The sequence below is a fragment of the Littorina saxatilis genome, linkage group LG9, assembly GCF_037325665.1.
Source record: "Littorina saxatilis isolate snail1 linkage group LG9, US_GU_Lsax_2.0, whole genome shotgun sequence".
Taxonomy (NCBI): Eukaryota; Metazoa; Mollusca; class Gastropoda; order Littorinimorpha; family Littorinidae; genus Littorina; species Littorina saxatilis.
Window position 1 is genome coordinate 21,151,500 of NC_090253.1, and position 10,213 is coordinate 21,161,712.

General features: G+C 40.4%; 1 protein-coding gene across 1 annotated transcript in view; it reads left to right on the forward strand.

Moving 5' to 3' along the window:
* LOC138975582 (protein N-terminal glutamine amidohydrolase-like) overlaps positions 1–10,213 on the forward strand; it is a 570,098-nt gene that overhangs the window by 258,483 nt on the left and 301,402 nt on the right. The gene's annotated exons all lie outside the window — the stretch shown is intronic.

Genomic DNA, 10,213 nt, shown 5'->3' on the forward strand with positions numbered 1-10,213 from the left:
CGTAATGTCGCAAGACGCTCAAACATAATAAAAGTCAAAACTGATACTTTCTGCTAAGTAACCACAAGAAGTATAAACCCTAAAATAAAATATAACACTTCAACAGAAACACTGACACATGTTAAAAATATCCCTAAAAATTGTTAAAGTTTGCTAAAACTAGTTTAACATGTTGTTGTAGGTGTCACGTGTTACAAAATGTTGATGGACATGAAAATATTCATAATATTTGAAATAACAACCAGAATTTTATACATGCACTAACTTGTCATTTACAATCTAAAGATTAGGTTATTTCTGGAATATGAAAACAGAAACAATAGCAAAACATGTTAAAAGCAAGTCATAACAGCATTCTACCTGTCACGTGTTACACTGTGTCAGTGGACATAAAATTATTCAAAATGTTATAAATGACAACTATAATATTAAATAGACCTTTAGGATACATTCATATTTTGAAGATTAGGTAATTATGGAACATCAAAACACCACACAAAAAGTAACATCATGTTCAAAACAGGTCAAATCTGCGTTCTACCTGTCACGTATTACACGGAGTCAGTGGACATGAAATCAATCAAAATGTCAAAAATAACTACAATATTCAAACAGACATTTAGAATACAGTTTTAACCTAATGACTAGGTACATCTGGAATAAGGTTCTCAATTAAATCTAAAAAATGTAATTAGTTGTACGTAAAATCCTAGCAAAATCCCAATTAAAAAAAAAAATTCTTCGATTCTTTTTTTTTTTGATGTTGGGGAGGGGGGGGGGGTGTTAAAACAATCTCATGAAAATATTCCTTCCCCCTGCTAACCCTTGGTGGGCTGGGTGGCCGAGTGGTAAAGCACTTGCGCTCGGAAGCGAGAGGTTGCAAGTTCGAGTTCGACCCTGGGTCAGGGCGTTAGCAATTTTCTCCCACCTTTCCTAACCTAGGTGGTGGGTTCAAGTGCTAGTCTTTCGGATGAGACGAAAAACCGAGGTCCCTTTGTGTACACTACATTGGGGTGTGCACGTTAAAGACCCCATGATTGACAAAAGGGTCTTTCCTGGCAAAATTGTATAGGCATACAGGGCCGGACCAAGTTCGTTTGAGGGGGGGGGGTTCCAACTGAAGGCAGGGGTCCAAAGTCCACATTTTTTTTCTCTGAGAGGTACATTGGATGGCCAGGGGGGGGAGGGGGGGTTCCGGAACCCCAGGAACCCCCCCCCCCCCCCCCCGATCCGGCCCTGGCATAGATACAAAATGTCTACCAAAATACCCGTGTGACTTGGAATAATAGGCCGTGTAAAGTAGGATATGCGCTGAAATGGCTGCGATCTGCTGGTCGATGTGAATGCGTGATGTATTGTGTAAAAAAATTCCATCTCACACGGCATAAATAGATCCCTGCGCCTTGAGTCCGAGTCTGGAGATACGCGCGCGATATAAGACTTCATATAATAACCCAAATGCATTTTTTCAGCTTTGGCTACAATATTTACAAGGACATAAATGTCTCCTCCTAAATCGTTACACGGACATGAACGTATCCTCCTGAATCGTAACACGGACATAAACAGAACCATGTCCGAGATAAGTGATTTCTCCACATTTGGTCACTAAAATCGCGCGGGACAAAAACAGAGGATCGTATTTTTCTTCCATCAAATTTGCCTCCAAAAGTAGCGAGCAGTTATTATAAGCTAATTCAATTCGTTGGGAGAAGAATTATGTGTCAAACGTTACACAGTGTCAGACGTTACACCTTATCCTGAATAGACAGTACAATATTCTCTCACCTTTACGGCTCGTCGTCTCCATGATTTCAATCGAATCGGTGACCGGAAAAGCCATGGAAACAAAGCATGTGGTTTCCACGCTTTCGTATCAAATACTTGCGAAACTTCTTTGTAAAAATTGCAAAGATAACAACATTTGTCAAACGTTACTTTTGGACATTAAACTCCATCGATTGTTTTAGCTGCTAGATACAATAACTTCGTAAATTCTGACTCAAATGCAACACACTGCTTTTATTTCCTCGAATACGAAACTATCGTTTTCATCCAAAATGGCGGCCATTCAAAGCACCAAGACCGGCGAAAATCGAATCTTTAAACAAGTTGGTATGCGGACATGAGCCCTTCGAAAAAAACCGGGTATTTACTGGGCGAGTTTTTCGGTAAATTCTGGTTCTAATTACGATTGTTGCACATTCTACAAAGAGTTGCATGCTTAGACTGTATGAAATACGCAGATTAAAACAGATGCAGTGATGCAGATCATGAAAAATCGAAAATTCCCCGAGGACACCAAAATGTCCAAACATTTTCGGGGCCGTTTCCGGTGTATGTTTGAAACATTTTAATTTTTTTATTTAACATTCACAACAACAACAGGCTTCAAAACATTAAAAAAGCAATCATCAAACTCCCTTTTTCAAAGCACAATACGTGAACATGTAGGGGTAATCCAGTTAATTACACTTGCTTTCCAAACACACATGGGTCCGAAATGGGACCTTTTGGCAAAGCCTCATATACATATATAGATAAGTGTTTGCCCTGTGTCTGGGACTCGCCGACCCGTCCACTTTCTTTTTACTGCGGCTTTGACCTCTCGGTGTTCACTTTGTCTCGGTTCACCTTGACGTGGGCTACGTTTCAAAGAGGAGCGGAAGGAAGAAGGGAGGGACTGAAGGGGAGGGGGGAGAGAGAGAGAGAGAGAGAGAGAGAGAGAGAGAGAGAGAGAGAGAGAGAGAGAGAGAGAGAGAGAGAGAGAGAGAGATACACGCATCTATGATTAATTGTCATTAGGTAATAAAGACCTTTTAAACAAAGTAAAACAGCATATTTTGCACTTTTTTTCTTAAAACGAAAAGAAATTGAATAAGGATAGAACACAACACTAGCAACTGCTCCCGCGACTCGCCATCGTTATGTTCATGGGTGGGACAGAAAAATGCCATGAATCCTGAAGAATTCTAAGGGGGGGGGGGGGGGGTCTGGGGGACCCCAGACGCTGAAGGCTTTGTATAATTAACAACAACAAAAAAACGTCACCACAGACATTACGAATCCGGATTTCCGAAATATACCGGAAGAATCCCACCCATGTATGTTTGATGTAAATAAGAAAGAAGTCGTCCGCTGCATGTGCTCAACACTCAATAACATTATTCGAATTTTATTGATCGGAAGTCGACCACACTGTGACCTGGAAATGTGACCTTAATCAACCAGGATTGACACTAACATGATGTATATCGATAACACGTGGATAATCAAACCCTGGAAGTGTGTGACGTTACAAAGATATCGCTTCAAAATCAAGAAGAGAATGATAATGCTTCATTCGCCTGATATCAACCCCTCTGTGACGATGAGAGTCAAGCAGACTTTGGTCAAGTCTTGACCAGATCATCAAATAAGAGTGTGTACAGTTTCAAAGATCTCCCTTCAAAACATTGAAGAAAACAATACTTTTTTTAAATTTTTTGAACGAACCTTGACCCCTCTACCTGTGACCTTGAAATTTCTTAGAGATCAACTGAACTGGGGGTTGTTAAAAGTGGTTTCAAACTTTACAAATATAGAGAAGACTTTCAGAAACGGATGGTTTACGTGAAGCTGTGTGTGCCTTTAAGATGAATTACACAGTAACACTTGACGTCATTCAGAAACACGTGACAGCATAGTTGTCAAGAACGTTTAAACTGTCGGTGAACCTCGGGCAACCAACAAATCAAACGTCATATAAGCTCTCGTAAAACAAAAACACCAACTACTCAAACATGTAAGATAAGCTCTCGTAAAACAAAACAAAAAAAACCCTAATCAAACAAGTTATATAAGCTCTCGTAAAACAAAACCAAAAACAACACACGTTGCTCTGTCAATGTCACGCCTTGTCACACTAAAGACATGTATGCGTAAGGAATAAACACGTTTTTCGCAGCGTCATCATCTATGAGTGCGACAAGATAATTTACTGTACAGGGAGGGCCGCCCAACTGTCTGGAAACTGTGGCATTCACTCGTTTGTTAAAAAATTCTGATAACAAAGCTTTGAAGATGCCAATTACCCGATCTCTGCCTGAGGCATAGGTATGCCTATCTTATTTGTCGTGAGCCGTGAATTGACGAGGTTTTAAAGACTTTAGGCTATTACCCCTACCTGTCTGTAAGCTTGATGACCTATTAAGCTTCAGTACCGAATTGCTCAAATACGGCATATTTACGTAGGAGTCTCGCTGAAACATTGGTGCTGAGTGAGTTTAAATATACTTTACCCGCCATTATACACTATCTCTAAATACCCCAAGAAGTAAAAAGTTTGTTCTATGGTTTGAACAATGAAATCTCACGCTTGGAATATCTTACAATTGGTATATATGTTACAGGCATTAAGTGAAACCAGGCATTACGCGTAATGCCTGAAATGTTCAGGCATTACGCGTAATGCCTGAGACCACTAGGCATTACACGTAATGCCTAAAAATACCAGGCATTACACGTAATGCCTGAAATTTGACTCTCAAAATTACGCTTATTGCCTGAAGCAATTCAGGCAATACACATTACCTCTTTGATGACAGTGAGAACATTTTTTTATGACAAAGTGTTGACAAAATGTCATGGTGTGAATATAGTAACTGACATTCAATCAAGTGAGCTTTGAAATGAATGCACATTTTATTTTGCGATTATGAGTGATGGTTCGTAATGCAAAATAATGTATTTCTGACATAGTGTAACTGCCTTTTGCACTAGCGGCGGGCTACGGTCATTGTGAAAAAATGCAGTGCGTTCTGTTTCATTCTGTGAGTTCCACAGCTTGACTAAATGTAGTAATTTCGCCTTACGCGACTTGTTGTTACCTCCCTTTGACATTATAATTATGTGTCAATTACTCATCAGAGACAGCATTGGAGATAACCCGGTTTCAGTATTGTTTCACGATAGACGTAGAGTTGAATACCAACACTCAAATCTGTTTTGACAAACACCACACGTACATCACTTACTTTCCCAAGAGATGATACTCATGACGTGACTTTGTCGTTTTCTGGAAGGCAGTTTTTACTTCTTCGATTGTTCTGAAGTACACTCGGGAGCAACTTTCTGCCGTCCTTTTCATAATGTTTAAACAAACGTCGAGTAAACAATTGTTCTTTTTCATTATCCTCCAAGGTGACGAATAAGCAACTGGTGAAAACTCGACTGGAAATATTGGACCTCGGCTTTCCATTGTGACATGCACTCACTCTTACTGTATCGTTCTTGCTGGAACAAAAACAGCTAAGGCCAACAAAAAAAAATTGTCTGTTTAGGGTAACCCGACCGACCCTATCGATTTGGCGCCGACCCAAAAACTTTTTTTTGATTTCAAAAAAAAAAAAAAAAAAAAAAAGGTAAAAATGCTAAAAAGAGACATTTGGCGTTTCTTTCTCTCCCTTTCTCTCTGTTTTATTTATACGTTAGTTTTGAAACATGTATTCATCAAATATAAGAAGTGAATGTTCAGCCAACATAGCATTTACAAAAAAAACAAAAAAAACAAAAAAAAACTTTACCTACCTACCGACCCTACTTTTTTTGGTCATGTTACCCTAAACAGACAATTTTTTTTTTGGCCTAATAAGAAAATTGTGTTGTGTTATCTCACATTCCGGGGCTGTTAAATAAGCTACGATATCAAATTATTATTAATGTTCGCTTGAGAAACACTGTGTAAACGGGGTTTTTTTTCTCATAAGGGAGATTTGTTATTATTATTCGACGTAAATTGTTCACGATCTTTAGTAGTTTGAATGTAGCGCTCGGGTACATTGACATGTTGTTGTTGTTTTAGCAAGATGAATGCAATCTGGACCCTGTCCTACGTGAACCCCACTTTACAAATCTGTGTGCGCAGAGTATCAAAAGAAGAAGAAACGAGCGAGAGTCAAAGGTGTTGTTGTTCGACCGATTCTATCAAACGATATTCAGGAATTACACGTAATGCCTGGTTTCACTTAATGCCTGTAACAGGTTTCAGGCATTACGTGTAATGCCTGACAATGATTTTCAGGCATTACACGTAATGCCTGATATATTTAGGCATTACGTGTAATGCCTAGTGGTCACAGGCATTACGCGTAATGCCTGAACATTTCAGGCATTACGCGTAATGCCTGGTTTCACTTAATGCCTGTAACATATAGACAGCTCAATTATTCTAAGTAAAGCGCTGCAAACCTGTAGTGACTGCACTTCTTGCTACAAAGCGCCTAGCTGTGCCTTTGCTTAAAGGTGGTCGTCTACATTTTTGCTTTTTTTTCAATAATCTTATGGTTAGATTTCGCTAAAAAGTTATGTCAGATGATGAATGAACCATGGGGAAACAAGTTCTAGAAAAAAAAATATATGTGAAGAAAGATTTTATTTTTGGGTTGCGTGACTCACGCTTCCAATATTTTGTTTTCTGTTTGTTGAAAACATGTGCTTTGCCTAAAAATACTGACCAATCAAATTCATGTCACTATGCTTATAGCCACGCCCAAACAAGTGCAGCAACAGTTTGACACTGGAGCGCTGTCCAAGCTTTTTTTTAAACGCACGAAATGCACGGGATTTGAGAGGAGTTTCGCGTTTGGCATTTTCCAAATAAGGATATCCTACTATGAGTATTACGCTGGAATACCACAATGAATTTTCAAACGGCTACACTGGCTTCGTCTTTCCTGATCGAAAGGGGGTGTATTTTTGATATTTGTAGATAATAGACTCTGCATTTTAATGGTCAAATGGCGATTTCGGTATAAAAATGTAGACAAGGACCTTTAATCCGACCTACTTTTTGCTCGGGGTTTGTTTGTTTGTTTGTTTAACGCCCAGCCGACCACGAAGGGCCATATCAGGGCGGTGCTGCTTTGACATTTAACGTTTGCCACACACAAGACAGAAGTCGCAGCACAGGCTTCATGTCTCACCCAGTCATATTATTCTGTCACCGGACCAACCAATCCTAGCACAAACCCCATAACGCCAGGCGGAGCAGCCACTAGATTGCCAATTTTAAAGTGTTAGGTATGACCCGGCCGGGGTTCGAACCCACGACCTCCCGATCACGGGGCGGACGCGTTACCATTAGGCCAACCGTGCCGATATTTTGCTCGGGGTAGGCGTGAAACTTGTTTGCATTTGCTTGATTCCGGTTTTGATTTTCTAAACTCCAAAGCGTTTCGTCTGTTAGACGTTCGCGTCCAGGACAGCATTGGGCAACTACAACGATGAATCATCGGTACTCAGACGCTGAAGACGCTTCATTTATTGTGTGTGTGTGTGTGTGTGTGTGTGTGTGTGTGTGTGTGTGTGTGTGTGTGTGTGTGTGTGTGTGTGTGGCTTTTAATCAATTCATTTTATTTGATTATCACCAGAAAAGGAATCCGCAAGCAAACACACTTTGTCAGATCACACCAGGAACTGTTGTAGAACGTTTGGTTTAACGACGTGTTTTTAATATATAATTAATTGTTTTATTTTAGAAAATCGAACACGAGTATTGTCACGTGATATTGTGTTTGATATTCTTCTTCTTCAATTCACATTTTATTATGCAATGCACAGAACACACGGATATAATACATAAGACGGGAAAAAAACATGTTTAGTACAATAGGCAAGCAATTATAACAGACACTGATCAACAAGGCACGAGGGGATTCAGGGGGGGGGAGGGGGGGGGGAGGGGGGGGGGGGGGGGTTCCGGGGTTTCCGGACCACCCTAGGAGCCGGCCTTTGTCTTCTAAGTGACGGTTTTGCAAAGTAGTTTGGCAATTTGTTGGCTCGGGTTGCACCCGATCGGTCAGTTGTCCTTGTTTTGATCCAAAGATGTTGTTTTCTTAAATGTACTTGTTGGAAGGTTTATTAGGGGACGTTTCTTGCCTCAGATTGCACAAGATTTCTCAATTTTCCTTGTTTTTATCAACATTTTCCGGGGGGGGGGGGGCGGGGGGGGGGGGGCATACCATACCCCCGGATCCCCCTAGGTCCGCTTCGCGTCGTCGAATTGTCCCTAAAAGAAATGTGGATACCTCCCTTAAAAAGATGTGATCCGCCCCTGCAAGGGTATTTTTGAATGTCAATTCTGTCATCGTCATTTAGATATTTTTTCTTTTAATACAATGGGCGGTTCTGGTGAGGTTATGCCCCCTCTTTCTTTCGGTTGGTAACTGGTGCCACCTCGCGGCAAGATCACACAAAGAAAGGACAACAAACTTGCATTGGTCCGAAATAACATATCGGTTTGGTAACAGTTCGTGTGTAAGTCGTGCATTTTATACGGTAAACAGACAATGGTCGGTTCTGGTGAGGTTATGCCCCTTCTTTCTTTCGGCTGGTAACTGGCGCCACCTCGCGGCAAGATCACAGGAGTTGTCTCGCGTTATCACCCCAGAAGCGCTCATTACATACATGAACTCTTGTGCAAAATAACATTCGGCAAAACGTGGAAGACAAGGTCAAATAAAAAGTTCATATGCACCAATATGTTTAAATGACACAATATTTTCGTCTATCCATACATCACGTGCACAATTCACACCGGCTTCAATCCATTTATCAAAACACAACAAATTCTTTCTAAAAATAATATCTGCATTATTCCACAAACATTGATCAAAAATACTTTCTTTTTGAACAGGAAATAAATATCTGTGCCATTGTCGGATATAGTGCCACAAGGCTGTTTGAGTACAACGCTTTACACACGGCCCTTTGCGCGCGAGCGTCTGCGAGACAACACAGTTAAAACCCTTCCCCGAAGAAATTTCGTGCGATATTAACGCAACCCAAAGCCAGTGAACCTTGCTCTGTAAAAGTTTGGTCCCACAAATATAACATTTGCATTGACGAAAAGTATTGGGTCATGGCAAGTGCATGTACAAGCGAAGAAAGATTAAAGTTACTCCAATGGAAAATTTTTATATAATATTTATCCCACAAATATTTTATTGCATAAAATGAAGTTAAAAGAAAATAGTTTATGTAGTCTTTGTAATGAAATGGATTATATTGAACACTTCTTTTGGAAATGTAGCAAATGGGAAAATGTTAGATGTATATTTGTTTATACGGGAGAAAATTGCATATTAACAAAAAAAGATGTATTGTTTGGTTATTCTCCAGAAGTGCAAACCCCCCAAAACAAAATTATTAATCATATTTTGCTCATTTCAAAAATGTGTATCAGTAAGTATAGATATGGTAGGCCTATTGATATAAATGTGATGTTAGGATATGAATTAGCGTTGAGATATTTCAGTATTGTCTAAATGTTGAAGGATGAATGATGATACGTTGTAGACGGATGCTTGAATTTTTTTTATTAAAAGCCCCACGATGATGTGCTTGGCAAATAAAAAATAAAAAATAAAAACAAAGTTCATATGCACCAGTGGGTTGAACCGATGATGTCAGTCTTTCGTTGCAGGGCTGACACCGTTGACACCGTTATTCTAAGGTCGGCCACAATCATTGGGGCGAAACGGCCCATCTATCAGCGACGTCTCTGATGTGCCGGAAAATTAGCGATTTACGGCAAGGCTCTTTGGGACATGTGTTCCATCAAGAGCCCAAATAGGTGGCGCCGTTCCTGGACGTTTTCGTGAGGTTCTCACCGTTATGTTTTAATACTCATGCGAATGACAGACGCATCGGCTGAGTGATAAAAACATCGGCCTCCTATGCGGAAGGTCGTGGGTTCGAATCCCGGCCGCGCCTGGTGGGTTAAGGGTGCAGATTTTTCTGATCTCTTCCAGCAGACCTGCTTGTGCCTTATCTCCCTTCGTGTGTACACGCAGGCACAAGACCAAGTGCGCATGGAAACGATCCTGTAATCCATGTCAGAGTTCGATGAGTTATAAAATCACGAAAATATCCCGCATGCTTCCCCCGAAAGCGGCGTATGGCTGCCTGAATGGCGGTGTAAAAACGGCCATACACGTAAAAATCCACTGCAAAATCATAAATGAACGTGCGAGTTTGAGCCCATGAACAAAGAAGAAGAATACTCATGCTAAAAAGTTAAAGGACCCCAACAGGCTTTTTTTGGTGTCAAAAACGCGTTCATTTGCGTTTTGGCGTGACTTAGGTTAGTTAACCAGGCATATGCATGCCGTAGGAAATTGTTTTCTCACCTTCTCTCACAGGGTTTAGTTTATTTCGGAATCGTTTAGGCCAT